Genomic DNA, 19,528 nt, shown 5'->3' with positions numbered 1-19,528 from the left:
GCTTATGTTGGGAGTAGTAATAATTTTATGCATGAGACTCATGATAAGAATGTTTCATTTGATAGTTATATTGTTGAGTTTGTTCATGATGCTACTGAAAATCATTATGAGAGTGTAAAATATGGTTGTAGAAGTTTTCATGTTACTAAAACACCTCTCTATATGCTGAAAATCTTGAAGTTGCGCTTGTCTAGTTTTCCTATGCTTGTTGCATTATGCCTACATGACTTGTTTATTTACAAGATTCCTATGCATAGGAAGTGGGTTAGACTTAAATTTGTTTCATACTTGCTTTTTGATGCTCTCTTTGCTTCAACTCTTATTTCTTGGGAGTGCATCATTAAAGCTGCTGAGCCCATCTTAATGGCTATAAAGAAAGCACTTCTTGGAAGATAACCCATGTGTTTATTTTACTTCTGCACTTTTGTTTTATATTTGAGTCTTGGAAGTTGTTACTACTGTAGCAACCTCTCCTTATCTTTATTTTATTGCATTGTTGTGCCAAGTAAAGTCTTTGATAGTAGGGTTGACACTAGATTTGAATTACTGCGCAGAAACAGATTTCTTGCTGTCACGAATTTGAGTAGGATTCTCTGTAGATAACTCAGAAAAATCTGCCAATTTACGTGCGTGATCCTCAGATATGTACGCAACTTTTATTCAATTTGAGCATTTTCATCTGAGCAAGTTAAGTGCCCCTGGAAAATTCGTCTTTACGGACTGATTCGTTTTGACAGATTCTGCCTTTTATTTCGCATTGCCTCTTTTGCTATGTTTGATGGATTTCTTTGTTCCATTAACTTCCAGTAGCTTTGGGCAATGTCCAGAAGTGTTAAGAATGATTGTGTTACCTCTGAACATGTGAATTTTTGATTATGCACTAACCCTCTAATGAGTTTGTTTCAAGTTTGGTGTGGAGGAAGTTTTCAAGGGTCAAGAGAGGAGGATGATATACTATGATCAAGAAGAGTGAAGATTCTAAGCTTGGGGATGCCCCCGTGGTTCATCCCTGCATATTTCAAGAAGACCCAAGCATCTAAGCTTGGGGATGCCCAAGGCATCCCCTTCTTCATCGACAACTTATCAGGTCACCTCTAGTGAAACTATATTTTTATTCCGTCACATCTTATGTGCTTTACTTGGAGCGTCTGTTTGTTTTTGTTTTTGTTTTTGTTTGAATAAATTCGGATCCTAGCATTCTTTGTTTGGGAGGGAGTCACGCTCCGCTGTTTCTTATGTACACATATGTTCTTAGCTTTATTGTTAATGTTCATTGCGAAGGTTGAACTACCTCGTTCATTGTTATATGGTTGGAAACGGAAAATGCCGCATGTGGTAATTGGAATAATGTCTTGAATTTTGATACTTGGCAATTGTTGTGCTCATATAGATCATGTTTAAGCTCTTGCATCATGTACTTTGTACCTAGTAATGAAGAATTACATAGAGCTTGTTAAAATTTGGTTTGCATGATTGGTCTCTAGAGTCTAGATATTTTCTGGTTAAGGTGTTTGAACAACAAGGAGACGATGTAAAGTCTTATAATACTTACAATATGTTCATATGTGAGTCTTGTTGCACCGTTTTATACTTGAGTTTGCTTCAAACAACCTTGCTAGCCTAGCCTTGTATTGAGAGGAATTCTTCTCGTGCATCCAAATCCTTGAGCCAAACACTATGCCATTTGTGTCCACCATACCTACCTACTACATGGTATTTCTCCGCCATTCCAAAGTAAATTACTTGAGTGCTACCTTTAAAACTTCATTCCTTGTCTTTGCAATATATAGCTCATGGGAAAATAGCCTTAAAAACTATTGTGGTGAAGAATATGTACTTATGTGTCTTATTTTTTAATAAGTTGCTTGTTGAGCGGTAACCATGTTTCTGGGGACGCCATCAACTTTTACCTTTGGTGAATATCATGTGAGTTGCTATGCATGTTCGTCTTGTCTGAAGTAAGGGCGATTTTCATGATCAATGGTTTGAGTATGCATATTGTTAGAGAAGAACATTGGGCCGCTAACTAAAGCCATGATCCATGGTGGAAGTTTCAGTTTGGACAATTAATCCTCAATCTCTTATGAGAATTTTAACTGTTGTTGAATGCTTATGCATTAAAAGAGGAGTCCATTATCTATTGTCTATGTTGTCCCGGTATGGATGTCTAAGTTGAGAATAATCAAAAGCGAGAAATCCAATGCGAACTTTCTCCTTAGACCTTTGTACAGGCGGCATAGAGGTACCCCTTTGTGACACTTGGTTGAAACATATGCTATGCAATGATAATCCATGTTAATCCAAGCTAATTAGGACAAGGTGCGAGCACTATTGGTATACTATGCATGAGGCTTGCAACTTATAGGATGTCTTATACATAACACATATGCTTTATTACTACCGTTGACAAAATTGTTTCTTGTTTTCAAAATGAAAAGCTCTAGCACAAATATAGTAATCCATGCTTCCCTCTGCGAAGGGCCTATCTTCTACTTTATTGTTGAGTCAGTTTACCTATTCTATCTATCTCAGAAGCAAACACTTGTATCAACTGTGTGCATTGATTCTTACATGTTTACCTATTGCACTTGTTATATTACTTTGTGTTGACAATTATCCATGAGATATATATGTTGAAGTTGAAAGCAACCGCTGAAACTTATATCTTCCTTTGTGTTGCTTCAACGCTTTTTACTTTGAATCTATTGCTTTATGAGTAACTCTTATGCAAGTCTTATTGATGCTTGTCTTAAAAGTATTATTCATGAAAAGTCTTTGCTATATGATTCATTTGTTTCCTCATTATCTTCACCATTGCTTCGACGCTGCATTCATCTCATATGCTTTACAATAGTATGATCAAGATTATGATAGCATGTCACTTCAGAAATTATCTTTGTTATCGTTTACCTACTCGAGGGCGAGTAGGAACTAAGCTTGGGGATGCTTGATACGTCCCAAACGTATCTATAATTTCTTATGTTCCATGCTACTTTTATGATGATACTCACATGTTTTATACACATTATATGTCATTATTATGCATTTTCCGGCACCAACCTATTGACGAGATGCCGAAGAGCCGATTCTTTGTTTTACTGCTGTTTTTGGTTTCAGAATCCTACAAAGGAAATATTCTCAGAATTGGACGAAATCAACGCCCAGGGTCTTATTTTTCCACGAAGCTTCCAGAAGACCGAGGGAGATACGAAGTGGGGCCACGAGGTGGCGACACAATAGGGCGGGGCGGCCCAGGCCCTGGCCGCGCGGCCCTAGCGTGTGGGCCCCTCGTGACGCCTCCGACTCTACCCTTCCGCCTACTTAAAGCCTTCGTCGCGAATACCCCAGTACCGAGAGCCACGATACGGAAAACCTTCCGGAGACGCCGCCGCCGCCAATCCCATCTCGGGGGATTCGGGAGATCGCCTCCGGCACCCTGCCGGAGAGGGGAATCATCTCCCGGAGGGCTCTTCATCGCCATGATCGCCTCCGGATCGATGTGTGAGTAGTTCACCCCTGGACTATGGGTCCATAGCAGTAGCTAGATGGTTGTCTTCTCCTCATTGTGCTATCATGTTAGATCTTGTGAGCTGCCTATCATGATCAAGATCATCTATTTGTAATGATACATGTTGTGTTTGTTGGGATCCGATGAATATTGAATACTATGTCAAGTTGATTATCAATCTATCATATATGTTGTTTATGTTCTTGCATGTTCTCCGTTGCTAGTATAGGCTCTGGCCAAGTTGATACTTGTGACTCCAAGAGGGAGTATTTATGCTCGATAGTGGGTTCATGCCTCCATTGAATCTGGGATAGTGACATAAAGTTTTAAGGTTGTGGATGTGCTGTTGCCACTAGGGATAAAACATCGATGCTTTGTCTAAGGATATTTGTGTTGATTACATTACACACCATACTTAATGCAATTGTATGTTGTTTGCAACTTAATACTGGAAGGGGTTCGGATGATAACCTGAAGGTGGACTTTTTAGGCATAGATGCATGCTGGATAGCGGTCTATGTACTTTGTCGTAATACTCTGATTAAATCTCATAGTACTCATCATGATATATGTATGTGCATTGTTATGCCTTCTTTATTTGTCAATTGCCCAAATGTAATTTGTTCACCCAACATGCGTTTATCTTATGGGAGAGACACCACTAGTGAACTGTGGACCCCGGTCCAATTCTTTACATCTGAAATACAATACATCTAATCCTTTGTTTACAGCAAGCCGGTGAGATTGACAACCTCACTGTTACGTTGGGGCAAAGTACTTTGATTGTGTTGTGCAGGTTCCACGTTGGCGCCGGAATCCCTGGTGTTGCGCCTCACTACACTCCGCCACCAACAACCTTCACGTGTTCCTTGACTCCTACTGGTTCGATAACCTTGGTTTCTTACTGAGGGAAAACTTGCTGCTGTACGCATCACACCTTCCTCTTGGGGTTCCCAACGGACGTGTGTCTTGCACGCCATCAGTCACTGTCTCTTTTCAACAGTGGCATCATCGTCTGGGTGACCTTTGTGGCTCCCGTTTATTGTCATTACTCCGTCGTGGTCTTCTGGGGTCTGTCTCAGGAGATGTGTCTTTAAACTGTCAGGGTTGTAGGTTAGGCAAACAGATTCAGCTTCCCTATCCTACTAGTGTGTTTGTATCTCAGCGACCTTTTGATTTAGTTCATTCAGATGTTTGGGGTGCGGCTCCCTTTGCTTCAAAAGGGGGCCATCGATACTATATTTTATTCATTGATGATTTTTCACGGTACACCTGGTTGTTTTTTATGCGCTCTCGCAGTGAGGTGCTCTCTATTTATCGGCACTTTGCGGCCATGGTTCGTACTCAGTATTCTACGACTATTCGTGTGTTTCATGCTGATTCTGCAGGTGAGTATATCTCTGCGTGGTGTCCTTGCTGATCAGGGCACCCTCGCTCAATTCTCGTGTCCCGGCGCGCATGCTCAAAATGGTGTCGCCGAGCATAAGCATCGTCATATTCTTGAGACTACTCGTGCTATGATGATTGCTTCCTCTCTTCCGCCGCATTTCTGGGCTGAGGCTGTAGCTACGTCGACTTACCTCATTAACATTCAGCCTTCTGCTGCCCTTCAAAGTGGCATTCCTCTCGAGCGTCTCTGTGCTAGTTCTCCAGATTACTCGACTATTCGTTTATTTGCTTGCATTTGCTATGTTCTCCTACCTCCTCGCGAATGCACCAAACTGACCGCTCAGTCTGTTGAGTATGTTTTTCTCGGATACAGTGATGAGCATAAGGGCTATCGCTATTGGGACCTGATACGTCCCAAACTTATCTATAATTTCTTATGTTCCATGCTACTTTTATGATGATACTCACATGTTTTATACACATTATATGTCATATTTATGCATTTTCCGGCACTAACCTATTGACGAGATGCCGAAGAGCCGATTCTTGTTTTCTCGCTGTTTTTGGTTTCAGAAATCCTAGTAAGGAAATATTCTCGGAATTGGACGAAATCAACGCCCAGGGTCCTATATTTCCACGAAGCTTCCAGAAGTCCGAAGAGGAAACGAAGTGGGCCACGAGGTGGCGACACACCAGGGCGGCGCGGCCTGGGCCCTGGCCGCGCGGCCCTGTTGTGTGGGGCCCCCGTGGCGCCTCCTGACCTGCCCTTCCGCCTACTTAAAGCCTTCGTCGCGAAACCCCCAGTACCGAGAGCCACGATACGGAAAACCTTCCAGAGACGCCGCCGCCGCCGCCAATCCCATCTCGGGGGATTCAGGAGATCGCCTCCGGCACCCTGCCGGAGAGGGGAATCATCTCCCGGAGGTCTCTTCATCGCCATGATCGCCTCCGGATCGATGTGTGAGTAGTTCACCCTTGGACTATGGGTCCATAGCAGTAGCTAGATGGTCGTCTTCTCCTCATTGTGCTATCATGTTAGATCTTGTGAGCTGCCTATCATGATCAAGATCATCTATCTGTAATCCTTCATGTTGTGTTTGTTGGGATCCGATGAATATTGAATACTATGTCAAGTTGATTATCAATCTATCATATATGTTATTTATGTTCTTGCATGCTCTCCGTTGCTAGTAGAGGCTCGGCCAAGTTGATACTTGTGACTCCAAGTGGGGGTATTTATGCTCGATAGTGGGTTCATGCCTCCATTAAATCTGGGACAGTGACAGAAAGTTCTAAGGTTGTGGATGTGCTGTTGCCACAAGGGATAAAACATCGATGCTTTGTCTAAGGATATTTGTGTTGATTACATTACGCACCATACTTAATGCAATTGTCTGTTGTTTACAACTTAATACTGGAGGGGGTTCGGATGATAACCCGAAAGTGGACTTTTTAGGCATAGATGCATGCTCGGATAGCGGTCTATGTACTTTGTCGTAATGCCCCGATTAAATCTCATAGTACTCATCATGATATATGTATGTGCATTGTTATGCCTTCTTTATTTGTCAATTGCCCAACCGTAATTTGTTCACCCAACATCTGCTATCTTATGGGAGAGACACCACTAGTGAACTGTGGACCCCGGTCCTATTCTTTACATCCGAAATACAATCTGCCGCAATTGTTCTTTACTTGTTCTTCACAAACAACCATCATCATCCACACTATACATCTAATCCTTTGTTTACAAGCAAGCCGGTGAGATTGACAACCTCACCGTTACGTTGGGGCAAAGTTCTGTGATTGTGTTGTGCGAGTTCCACGTTGGCGCCGGAATCCCTGGTGTTGCGCCGCATTACACTCCGCCACCAACAACCTTCAACGTGCTTCTTGGCTCCTACTGGTTCGATAACCTTGGTTTCTTACTGAGGGAAAACTTGCTGGTGTGCGCATCACACCTTCCTCTTGGGGTTCCCAACGGACGTGTCATCTACGCGCATCAAGACTGTTTTCTAGCGCCGTTGCCGGGGAGATCAAGACACGCTGCAAAGGGAGTCTCCCACATCCAATCTCTTTACTTTGTTTTTGTCTTGCTTTATTTTATTTACTACTTTGTTTGCTTCTTATATCAAAAACACAAAAAAATTAGTTGCTAGTTTTACTTTATTTACTGTCTTGTTCTCTATATTGAAAACACAAAAAAATTAGTTACTTGCATTTACTTTATTTAGTTTGCTTTATTTACTACTGCTAAAATGGGTACTGTTGAGAATACTAAGTTGTGTGACTTCACTAGCACAAATAATAATGATTTCTTATGTACACCTATTGCTCCACTCGCTACTACGAGCAGAATTCTTTGAAATTAAACCCGCTTTACTCGAATCTTGTTATGAGAGAGCAATTTTCTGGTGTTAGTTCTGATGATGTTGCTGCCCATCTTAATAATTTTTTTGAACTATGTGAAATGCAAAAGTATAAGGATGTAGATGGTGACATTATAAAATTAAAATTGTTTCCTTTCTCCTTAAGAGGAAGAGCTAAAGATTGGTTGCTATCTCTGCCTAGAAATAGTATTGATTCATGGACTAAATGTAAAGATGCTTTTATTGGTCGATATTATCCTCCCGCTAAAATTATATCTTTGAAAAGTAGCATAATGAATTTCAAGCAATTAGATAATGAACATGTTGCTCAAGCATGGGAGAGAATGAAATCTTTGGTGAAGAATTGCCAAACCCATGGACTAACTACTTGGATGATCATCCAAACCTTTTATGCAGGATTGAATTTTTCTTCGCGGAACCTATTGGATTCAGCTGCTGGAGGTACCTTTATGTCCATTACTTTGGGGGCGGCAACGAAGCTTCTTGATGATATGATGACAAATTATTCTGAATGGCACACGGAAAGAGCTCCACAAGGTAAGAAGGTAAATTCTGTTGAAGAAACATCCTCCTTGAGTGATAAGATTGATGCTATTATGTCTATGCTTGTGAATGGTAGATCTAATGTTGATCCTAATAATGTTCCTTTAGCTTCATTGGTTGCCCAAGAAGAACATGTTGATGTAAACTTTATTAAAAATAATAATTTCGACAACAATGCTTATAGGAATAATTCTGGTAACAACTATAGGCCATATCCTGCTGCTAATGGTAATAGTTATGGTAATTCTTATGGGAATTCTTACAACAATAATAGGAGTGTACCCCCTGGTCTTGAAGCCATGCTTAAAAAATTTATTAGTACACAAACTGCTTTTAACAAATCTGTTGAGGAAAAGCTCGATAAAATTGATATTCTCGCTTCTAAGGTTGATAGTCTTGCCTCTGATGTTGATCTTTTAAAATTGAAAGTTATGCCTAATAAGGATATTGATAATAAGATTGTTACTACAGCAAATGCCATCCATGTTCGAATTAATGAGAATATTATATTGATGGCCGAATTGCATGCTAGGTGGGAAAGAGAAGAAAACGAAAAACTAGCTAAAGAGAATAATGTAGCTAAAGTTTGGACTATTACCACCACTAGTAATGTTAATGATTCACATGTTGCTACACCTCCTACTATCAATAGTAAAATAATTGGTGTTGGCAATGTTACTACTCCTAGTGCAAAGCGTGTAAAATTGCCTGAAACTGCTAAAACTGCTGAAATTGATAAAACTGCTGAAATTTTTCAAAATATTGGGGACAATGATCTCATTGCTGTAGATCATAATGGTTTAGACATTGATGATTGTCATATCTCTGAAGTTATAAAGTTCTTACAAAAGCTTGCTAAAAGTCCCAATGCTAGTGCTATAAATTTGGCCTTTACAAAACATATTACAAATGCTCTCATAAAAGCTAGAGAGGAGAAACTAAAACTTGAAACCTCTATTCCTAGAAAGTTAGAAGATGGTTGGGAGCCCATCATTAAGATTAGGGTCAATGATTTTGATTGTAATGCTTTATGTGATCTTGGTGCAAGTATTTCGTTATGCCTAAGAAAATTTATGATATGCTTGACTTGCCACCATTGAAGAATTGTTATTTGGATGTTAATCTTGTTGATAATGCTATAAAGAAACCTTTGGGGAGGATTGATAATGTTCATATTACGGTTAACAATAACCTTGTCCCCGTTGATTTTGTTGTCTTGGATATTGAATGCAATGCATCTTGTCCCATTATATTGGGAAGACCTTTTCTTCGAACTGTTGGTGCCACCATTGATATGAAGGAAGGTAATATTAAATATCAATTTTCTCTCAACAAAGGTATGGAACACTTCCCTAGAAAGAAAATGAAGTTACCTTATGATTCTATTAATAGAACAAATATTGATGTTGATGCTTCATCTCTCGATAATACTTGATTCACACTTTCTGCGCCTAGCCGAAAGGCGTTAAGAAAGCGCTTATGGGAGACAACCCATTATTTTACTTCTGCACTTTGTTTTATATTTGAGTCTTGGAAGTTGTTATTACTGTAGCAACCTCTCCTTATCTTTATTTTATTGCATTGTTGTGCCAAGTAAAGTCTTTGGTAGTAAAGCCAATACTAGATTTGGATTACTGCGCAGGAACAGATTTCTTGCTGTCACGAATTTGAGCAGTAGTCTCTGTAGAAAAATCAAAAAAATCTGCCAATTTACGTGCGTGATCCTCAGATATGTACGCAACTTTCATTCAATTTGGAAATTTTCATCTGAGCAAGTCTGGTGCCACTTTAAAATTCGTCTTTACGAACTGTTCTGTTTTGACAGATTCTGCCTTTTATTTCGCATTGCTTGTTTTGCTATGTTTGATGGATTTCTTTGTTCCATTAACTTACAGTAGCTTTGTGCAATGTCCAGAAGTGTTAAGAATGATTATGTCACCTCTGAATATATGAATTATGCACTGACCCTCTAATGGGTTTGTTTCGAGTTTGGTGTGGAGGAAGTTTTCAAGGGTCAAGAGAGGAGGATGATACAATATGATCAAGAAGAGTGAAAAGTCAAAGCTTGGGGATGCCCCCGTGGTTCATCCCTGCATATTTTAAGAAGACTCAAGCATCTAAGCTTGGGGATGCCCAAGGCATCCCTTCTTCATCGACAACTTATCGAGTTCCTCTAGTGAAACTATATTTTTATTCCGTCACATCTTATGTGCTTTACTTGGAGCGTCTGTTTGTTTTTGTTTTTGTTTTTGCTTGAATAAATCGGATCCTAGCATTCTTTGTTTGGGAGAGAGACACGCTCTGCTGTTTCGTATGAACACATGTGTTCTTAGCTTTATCTTTAATGTTCATTGCGAAATTTGAACTACTTCATTCATTGTTATATGGTTGGAAACGGAAAATACCGCATGTGGTAAATGGTATAATGTCTTGAATAATTTGATACTTGGAAATTGTTGTGCTCATATAGATCATGTTTAAGCTCTTGCATCATGTACTTTGTACCCATTAATGAAGAACTACATAGAGCTTGTTAAAATTTGGTTTGCATGATTTAGGCTAGCAAAGTTATTTGAAACAAACACAAGGATGAACCGGTGCAGCAAAACTCACATAAAAGACATATTTTAAACATTATAAGACTCTACACCGTCTTCCTTGTTGTTCAAACTCAATACTAGAAATTATCTAGACTTTAGAGAGACCAAATATGCAAACCAAATTTTAGCAAGCTCTATGTATTTCTTCATTAATGGGTGCAAAGTATATGATGCAAGAGCTTAAACATGAGCACAACAATTTCCAAGTATCAAATTATTCAAGACATTTTAGAATTACTACATGTAGCATTTCCCGATTCCAACCATATAATAATTTAACGAAGAAGATTCAACCATCGCCATGAATACTATGAGTAAAGCCTAAGGACATATTTGTCCATATGCAACAGCGGAGCGTGTCTCTCTTCCACATAATGAATGCTAGGATCCATTTTATTCAAACAAAAACAAAAACAAAAACAAACCGACGCTCCAAGCAAAGCACATAAGATGTGATGGAATAAAAATATAGTTTCAGGGGAGGAACCTCATAATGTTGTCGATGAAGAAGGGGATGCCTTGGGCATCCCCAAGCTTAGACGGTTGAGTCTTCTTAAAATATGCAGGGGTGAACCACCGGGGCATCCCCAAGCTTAGATCTTTCACTCTCCTTGATCATATTGTATCATCCTCCTCTCTTGATCCTTGAAAACTTCCTCCACACCAAACTCGAAACAACTCATTAGAGGGTTAGTGCATAATAAAAATTCACATGTTCAGAGGTGACATAATCATTCTTAACACTTCCGGACATTGCACAAAGCTACTGGACATTAATGGAACAAAGAAATTCATCCATCATAGCAAAAGAGGCAATGCGAAATAAAAGACAGAATCTGTCAAAACAGAACAGTCCGTAAAGACGGATTTTATTGAGGCACTAGACTTGCTCAAATGAAAATGCTCAAATTGAATGAAAGTTGCGTACACATCTGAGGATCACGCACGTAAATTGGCATATTTTTCTGAGCTACCTACAGAGAGGCAGGTCGAAATTCGTGACAGCGAAGAAATCTGTTTCTGCGCAGTAATCCAAATCTAGTATGAACCTTACTATCAACGACTTTACTTGGTACAACAATGCACAAAACTAAGATAAGGAGAGGTTGCTACAGTAGTAAACAACTTCCAAGACTCAAATAAAAAATAAAAGTACTGTAGTAAAAACATGGGTTGTCTCCCATAAGCGCTTTTCTTTAACGCCTTTCAGCTAGGCGCAGAAAGTGTATATCAAGTGTTGTCAAGAGACGAAGTATTGACATCATTACCTGGGGTGTTGGGAGTTTTCTCAACCATGCATAGTATGTTGGATACATAAGTTTCAGCGGCTCCCTTTTCATTAGTCTTGGGCTTGCTACTCTCATCAAACAAATTTTCAGGAACAAGCCAAGCATAATTATCATCTAGAGCTTCATGCATCGCTAGGAGCTTACATGGTACTGGTGCTTTAATCTCCCCACCATCATTAACACTATTAGTGTACTTAATTCTATCCATATCCCTTTTTTCAAGTGTTCTTGCAAAGTCGGTATAAAAGCCAAGCCTCTTATGCTTAATAAAAACTTTTCTAGCTTCTTTAGCTATATCTTCAAATTCTCGCACTAAGACTTTTAGAACAAAATCTCTCTTCTCTCCCCGCTCCATATCAGAAAGTGTAAGAAACATGTGTTGTATCATGGGGTTGAGACTAATAAATCTAGCTTCCATCATGCGTACCAAACAAACAGAGGCATCTTCATAAGTAGGGACAGCTTTTGCAAGGGGTATATCTTTAAGATCTTCATGCATACTAACATGGGTGAAATTTTTTTCTATATTATCTCTTCCAATTATAGACCCTTGTCCCACAGGTATATCTTTTACAGTAAAATTAAAAGGAAACATGTTGAAATAAGTAAAGCAAATGCAAGTAACTAATTTTTTTTGTTTTTGATATATAGTGCAAGACAGTAAATAAAGTAAAGCTAGCAACTAATTTTTTTGTGTTTTGATATAATGCAGCAAACAAGAAAGTAAATAAAATAAAGCAAGACAAAAACAAAGTAAAGAGATTGGATTGTGGAGACTCCCCTTGCAGCGTGTCTTGATCTCCCAGGCAACGGCGCCGTAAATTTAGCTTGATACGCGTACGAGCACGCGTCCGTTGGGAACCCCAAGTGGAAGGTGTGATGCGTACAGCAGCAAGTTTCCCTCGCAAGAAACCAAGGTTTATCGAACCAGTAGGAGTCAAGAAGCACGTCGAAGGTTGATGGCGGCGGGATGTAGTGCGGCGCAACACCGGGGATTCCGGCGCCAACGTGGAACCCGCACAACACAACCAAAGTACTTTGCCCCAACGAAACAGATGAGGTTGTCAATCTCACCGGCTTGCTGTAACAAAGGATTAGATGTATAGTGTGGATGATGATTGTTTGCGTAAAACAGTAGAACAAGTATTGCAAGTAGATTGTATTCAATGTAAAAGAATGGACCGGGGTCCACAGTTCACTAGAGGTGTCTCTCCCATAAGATAAATAGCATGTTGGGTGAACAAATTACAGTCGGGCAATTGACAAATAGAGAGGGCATGACCATGCACATACATGATATGATGTGTATTGTGAGATTTAATTGGGCATTACGACAAAGTACATAGACCGCTATCCAGCATGCATCTATGCCTAAAAAGTCCACCTTCAGGTTATCATCCGAACCCCTTCCAGTATTAAGTTGCAAACAACAGACAATTGCATTAAGTATGGTGCGTAATGTAATCAATAACTACATCCTCGGACATAGCATCAATGTTTTATCCCTAGTGGCAACAAGACATCCACAACCTTAGAACTTTCTCGTCATCGTCCCGCATTTAATGGAGGCATGAACCCACTATCGAGCATAAATACTCCCTCTTGGAGTTAAGAGTAAAAACTTGGCCGCAGCCTCTACTAATAACGGAGAGCATGCAAGATCATAAACAACACATAGGTAATAGATTGATAATCAACATAACATAGTATTCTCTATCCATCGGATCCCGACAAACACAACATTTAGAATTACAGATAGATGATCTTGATCATGTTAGGCAGCTCACAAGATCCGACAATGAAGCACATGAGGAGAAGACGACCATCTAGCTACAGTCCAGGGGTGAACTACTCACTCATCACTCCGGAGGCGACCATGGCGGTGAAGAGTCCTCCGGGAGATGATTCCCCTCTCCGGCAGGGTGCCGGAGGCGATCTCCTGAATCCCCCGAGATGGGATTGGCGGCGGCGGCGTCTCCGGAAGGTTTTCCGTATCGTGGCTCTCGGATCGGGGGTTTCGCGACGAAGACTATATGTAGGCGGAAGGGCAGCCTCGGAGGGGTCACGGGGGCCCCACACGCTAGGGCCGCGCGGGCCCCCTTGGGCCGCGCCGCCCTAGTGTGGCGGCGCCCGTGGCCCCACTTCGTCTTCTCTTCGATCTTCCGGAAGCTTCGTGGCAAAATAGGCCCCCGGGCGTTGATTTCGTCCAATTTCGAGAATATTTCCTTACTAGGATTTCTGAAACCAAAAACAGCGAGAAAACAACAACCGGCTCTTCGGCATCTCGTTAATAGGTTAGTGCCGGAAAATGCATAAATATGACATAAAGTATGCATAAAACATGTAGATATCATCAATAATGTGGCATGGAACATAAGAAAATATCGATACGTCGGAGACGTATCAAGTATGCATAATGTTAGAGAAGAACATTGGGCCGCTAACTAAAGCCATGATTCATGGTGGAAGTTTCAGTTTGGACAATCAATCCTCAATCTCTTATGAGAATCTTAATTGTTGTTGAATGCTTATGCATTAAAGAGGAGTCCATTATCTCGTTGTCTATGTTGTCCCGGTATGGATGTCTAAGTTGAGAATAATCAAAAGCGAGAAATCCAATGCGAGCTTTCTCCTTAGACCTTTGTACAGGTGGCATAGAGGTACCCCTTTGTGACACTTGGTTGAAACATATGCTATGCAATGATAATCCGTGTTAATCCAAGCTAATTAGGACAAGGTGCGAGCACTATTAGTATACTATGCATGGGGCTTGCAACTTATAAGATGTCTTATACATAACACATATGCTTTATTACTACCGTTGACAAAATTGTTTCTTGTTTTCAAAATGAAAAGCTCTAGCACAAATATAGTAATCAATGCTTCCCTCTGCGAAGGGCCTATCTTCTACTTTATTGTTGAGTCGGTTTGCCTATTCTTTCTATCTCGAAGCAAACACTTGTATCAACTGTGTGCATTGAATCTTACATGTTTACCTATTGCACTTGTTATATTACTTTGTGTTGACAATTATCCATGAGATATATATGTTGAAGTTGAAAGCAACCGCTGAAACTTTATCTTCCTTTATGTTGCTTCAATGCCTTTACTTCGAATTTATTGCTTTATGAGTAACTCTTATGCAAGTCTTATTGATGCTTGTCTTGAAAGTATTATTCATGAAAAGTCTTTGCTATATGATTCACTTGTTTACTCATTATCTTCATCATTGCTTCGAATCGCTGCATTCATCTCATATGCTTTACAATAGTATGATGAAGATTATGATAGCATGTCACTTCAGAAATTATCTTTGTTATCGTTTACCTACTCGAGGGCGAGTAGGAACTAAGCTAGGGGATGCTTGATACGTCCCAAACGTATCTATAATTTCTTATGTTCCATGCCACTTTTATGATGATACTCACATGTTTTATACACATTATATGTCATATTTATGCATTTTCCGGCACTAACCTATTGACGAGATGCGAAGAGCCAGTTGCTGTTTTCTGCTGCTTTTGATTTCAGAAATCCTAGTAAGGAAATATTCTCGGAATTGGACGAAATCAACGCCCAGGGTCCTATTTTTCCACGAAGCTTCCAGAAGTCCGAAGAGGAAACGAAGTGGGACCACGAGGTGGCGACACACCAGGGTGGCGGAGCCTGGGCCCTGGTCGCGCGGCCCTGTTGTGTGGGGCCCCCGTGGCGCCTCCCGACCTGAGCTTCCGCCTACTTAAAGCCTTCGTCGCGAAACCCCCAGTACCGAGAGCCACGATACGGAAAACCTTCCAGAGACGCCGTCGCCGCCAATCCCATCTCGGGGATTCGGGAGATCGCCTCCGGCACCCGCCGGAGAGGGGAATCATCTCCCGGAGGTCTCTTCATCGCCATGATCGCCTCCGGATCGATGTGTGAGTAGTTCACCCCTGGACTATGGGTCCATAGCAGTAGCTAGATGGTCGTCTTCTCCTCATTGTGCTATCATGTTAGATCTTGTGAGCTGCCTATCATGATCAAGATCGTCTATCTGTAATCCTTCATGTTGTGTTTGTTGGGATCCGATGAATATTGAATACTATGTCAAGTTGATTATCAATGTATCATATATTTTATTTATGTTCTTGCATGCTCTCCGTTGCTAGTAGAGGCTCTGGGCAAGTTGATACTTGTGACTCCAAGAGGGTGTATTTATGCTCGATAGTGGGTTCATGCCTCCATTAAATCTGGGACGATGACAGAAAGTTCTAAGGTTGTGGATGTGCTTGTTGCCACTAGGGTTAAAACATCGATGCTTTGTCTAAGGATATTTGTGTTGATTACATTACACACCATACTTAATGCAATTGTCCGTTGTTTACAACTTAATACCGGAGGGGTTCGGATGATAACTCGAAAGTGGACTTTTTAGGCATAGATGCATGCTGGATAGTGGTCTATGTACTTTGTCGTAATGCCCTGATTAAATCTCATAGTACTCATCATGATATATGTATGTGCATTTTTATGCCTGCTTTATTTTTCAATTTCCCAACTGTAATTTGTTCACCCAACATCTGCTATCTTATGGGAGAGACACCACTAGTGAACTGTGGACCCCGGTCCTATTCTTTACATCTGAAATACAATCTGCTGCAATTGTTCTTTACTGTTCTTCACAAACAACCATCATCATCCACACTATACATCTAATCCTTTGTTTACAGCAAGCCGGTGAGATTGACAACCTCATTGTTACGTTGGGGCAAAGTTCTGTGATTGTGTTGTGCAGGTTCCACGTTGGCGCCGGAATCCCTGGTGTTGCGCCGCATTACACTCCGCCACCAACAACCTTCAACGTGCTTCTTGGCTCCTACTGGTTCGATAACCTTGGTTTCTTACTGAGGGAAAACTTGCTGATGTGCGCATCACACCTTCCTCTTGGGGTTCCCAACGGATTTGTCATCTACGCGCATCAGGACCCCGTTGGTCGTCGGATGCGCATCTCTCGTGATGTCACGTTTGATGAGACGCGTCACTTCTATCCTCGCCCCACCTCTGGTACCTACACGGTGGATGATATATCTTTTCTTCTATTTCCTGATGCACCTCCCGATGTCCCTTCTCCTCGACCTCTTAGTTCTGATGCGCCCCCTTCGACCTCGGCGCCATCCTCTCCTCCGTCTAGTTCCCCTAGTTCTCCACGTTCTCCGGCTTCGGACCTGATACGTCTCAAACGTATCTATAATTTCTTATGTTCCATGCTACTTTTATGATGATACTCACATGTTTTATACACATTATATGTCATTATTATGCATTTTCCAGCACTAACCTATTGACGAGATGCCGAAGAGCCGATTCTTGTTTTTCGTTGTTTTTGGTTTCAGAAATCCTACAAAGGAAATATTCTCGGAATTGGACGAAATGAACGCCCAGGGTCTTATTTTTCCACGAAGCTTCCAGAAGACCGAGGGAGATACGAAGTGGGGCCACGAGGTGGCGACACACTAGGGCGGCGCGGCCAGGCTTGGGCCCGCGCGGCCCTAGCATGTGGGCCCCTTGTGACGCCTCCGACTCTGCCCTTCCGCCTACTTAAAGCCTTCGTTGCGAAACCCCCAGTACCGAGAGCCACGATACGGAAAACCTTACAGAGACGCCACCGCCGCCAATCCCATCTCGGGGGATTCAGGAGATCGCCTCCGGCACCCTGCCGGAGAGGGGAATCATCTCCCGGAGGTCTCTTCATCGCCATGATCGCCTCCGGATCGATGTGTGAGTAGTTCACCCCTGGACTATGGGTCCATAGCAGTACTCTAGATGGTTGTCTTCTCCTCATTGTGCTATCATGTTAGATCTTGTGAGCTGCCTATCATGATCAAGATCATCTATTTGTAATGCTACATGTTGTGTTTGTTGGGATCCGATGAATATTGAATACTATGTCAAATGATTATCAATCTATCATATATGTTGTTTATGTTCTTGCATGCTCTCCGTTGCTAGTAGAGGCTCTGGCCAAGTTGATACTTGTGACTCCAAGAGGGAGTATTTATGCTCGATAGTGGGTTCATGCCTCCATTGAATGCGGGACAGGTGACGAGAAAGTTCTAAGGTTGTGGATGTGCTGTGGCCACTAGGGATAAAACATCAATGCTTTGTCTAAGGATATTTGTGTTGATTACATTACGCACCATACTTAATGCAATTGTCTGTTGTTGCAACTTAATACTTGGAAGGGGTTCGGATGATAACCTCGAAGGTGGACTTTTTAGGCATAGATGCATGTCTGGATAGCGGTCTATGTACTTTGTCGTAATGCCTCGATTAAATCTCATAGTACTCATCATGATATATGTATGTGCATTGTTATGCCTTCTTTTTTTGTCAATTGCCCAAGCTGTAATTTGTTCACCCAACATCTATTTATCTTATGGGAGAGACACCACTAGTGAACTGTGGACCCCGGTCCATTCTTTACATCCGAAATACAATCTACTGCAATTGTTTGTTACTCGTTCTTTGCAAACAAACATCATCATCCACACTATACATCTAATCCTTTGTTTACGGCAAGTCGGTGAGATTGACAACCTCACTCGTTACGTTGGGGCAAAGTACTTTGATTGTGTTGTGCGGGTTCCACATTGGCGCCGAATCCCCGGTGTTGCGCCGCACTACACTCGCCACCAACAACCTTCACGTGTTCCTTGACTCCTACTTGGTTCGATAACCTTGGTTTCTTACCGAGGGAAACTTCTCGTTGTGCGCATCACACCTTCCTCTTGGGGTTCCCAACGGACGTGTCGACTGCACGCCATCAAGTAGATTTCTGGCGCCGTTGCCGGGGAGATCAAGACACGCTGCAAGGGGAGTCTCCCACATCCAATCTCTTTACTTTGTTTTTGTCTTGCTTTGTTTTACTTTACTTTATTTACTGCTTTGTTTGCTTCTTATATCAAAAACACAAAAAAATTAGTTGCTAGCTTTACTTTATTTACTGTCTTGTTCTCTGTATTAAAAACAAAAAAAATTAGTTACTTGCATTTACTTTATTTAGTTTGCTTTATTTACTACTGCTAAAATGGGTACTCCTGAGAATACTAAGTTGTGTGACTTCACTAGCACAAATAATAATGATTTCATATGCACACCTATTGCTCCACCTGCTACTACAGCAGAATTTTACGAAATTAAACCTACTTTACTGAATCTTGTTATGAGAGAGCAATTTTCTGGTGTTAGTTCTGATGATGCTGCTGCCCATCTTAATAATGTTGTTGAACTTTGTGAAATGCAAAAGTATAAGGATGTAGATGGTGATATTATAAAATTAAAATTGTTTCCTTTCTCCTTAAGAGGAAGAGCTAAACATTGGTTGCTATCTTTGCCTAAGAATAGTATTGATTCATGGACTAAATGTAAGGACGCTTTCATTGGTAGATATTATTCTCCCACTAAAATTATATCTTTAAGAAGTAGCATAATGAATTTTAAGCAATTGGATAACGAACATGTTGCTCAAGCATGGGAGAGAATGAAATCTTTGGTAAAGAATTGCCCTACCCATGGACTGACTACTTGGATGATCATCCAAACCTTTTATGCAGGACTGAATTTTTTTTCGCGGAACCTATTGGATTCAGCTGCTGGAGGTACTTTTATGTCCATTACTTTGGGGGCGGCAACAAAGCTTCTTGATGATATGATGATAAATTACTCCGAATGGCACACTGAAAGAACTCCACAAGGGACAGGACAAATCACACTTGGAAGGTCCCTGCTGAAACTTGTGGGAGCAATCATAGATGTGGGGAAAGGCACTCTAAA

Source organism: Lolium rigidum, chromosome 7, assembly GCF_022539505.1.
Source record: "Lolium rigidum isolate FL_2022 chromosome 7, APGP_CSIRO_Lrig_0.1, whole genome shotgun sequence".
NCBI classification, from domain to species: Eukaryota; Viridiplantae; Streptophyta; class Magnoliopsida; order Poales; family Poaceae; genus Lolium; species Lolium rigidum.
Note: the sequence above shows the minus strand (reverse complement) of the source record.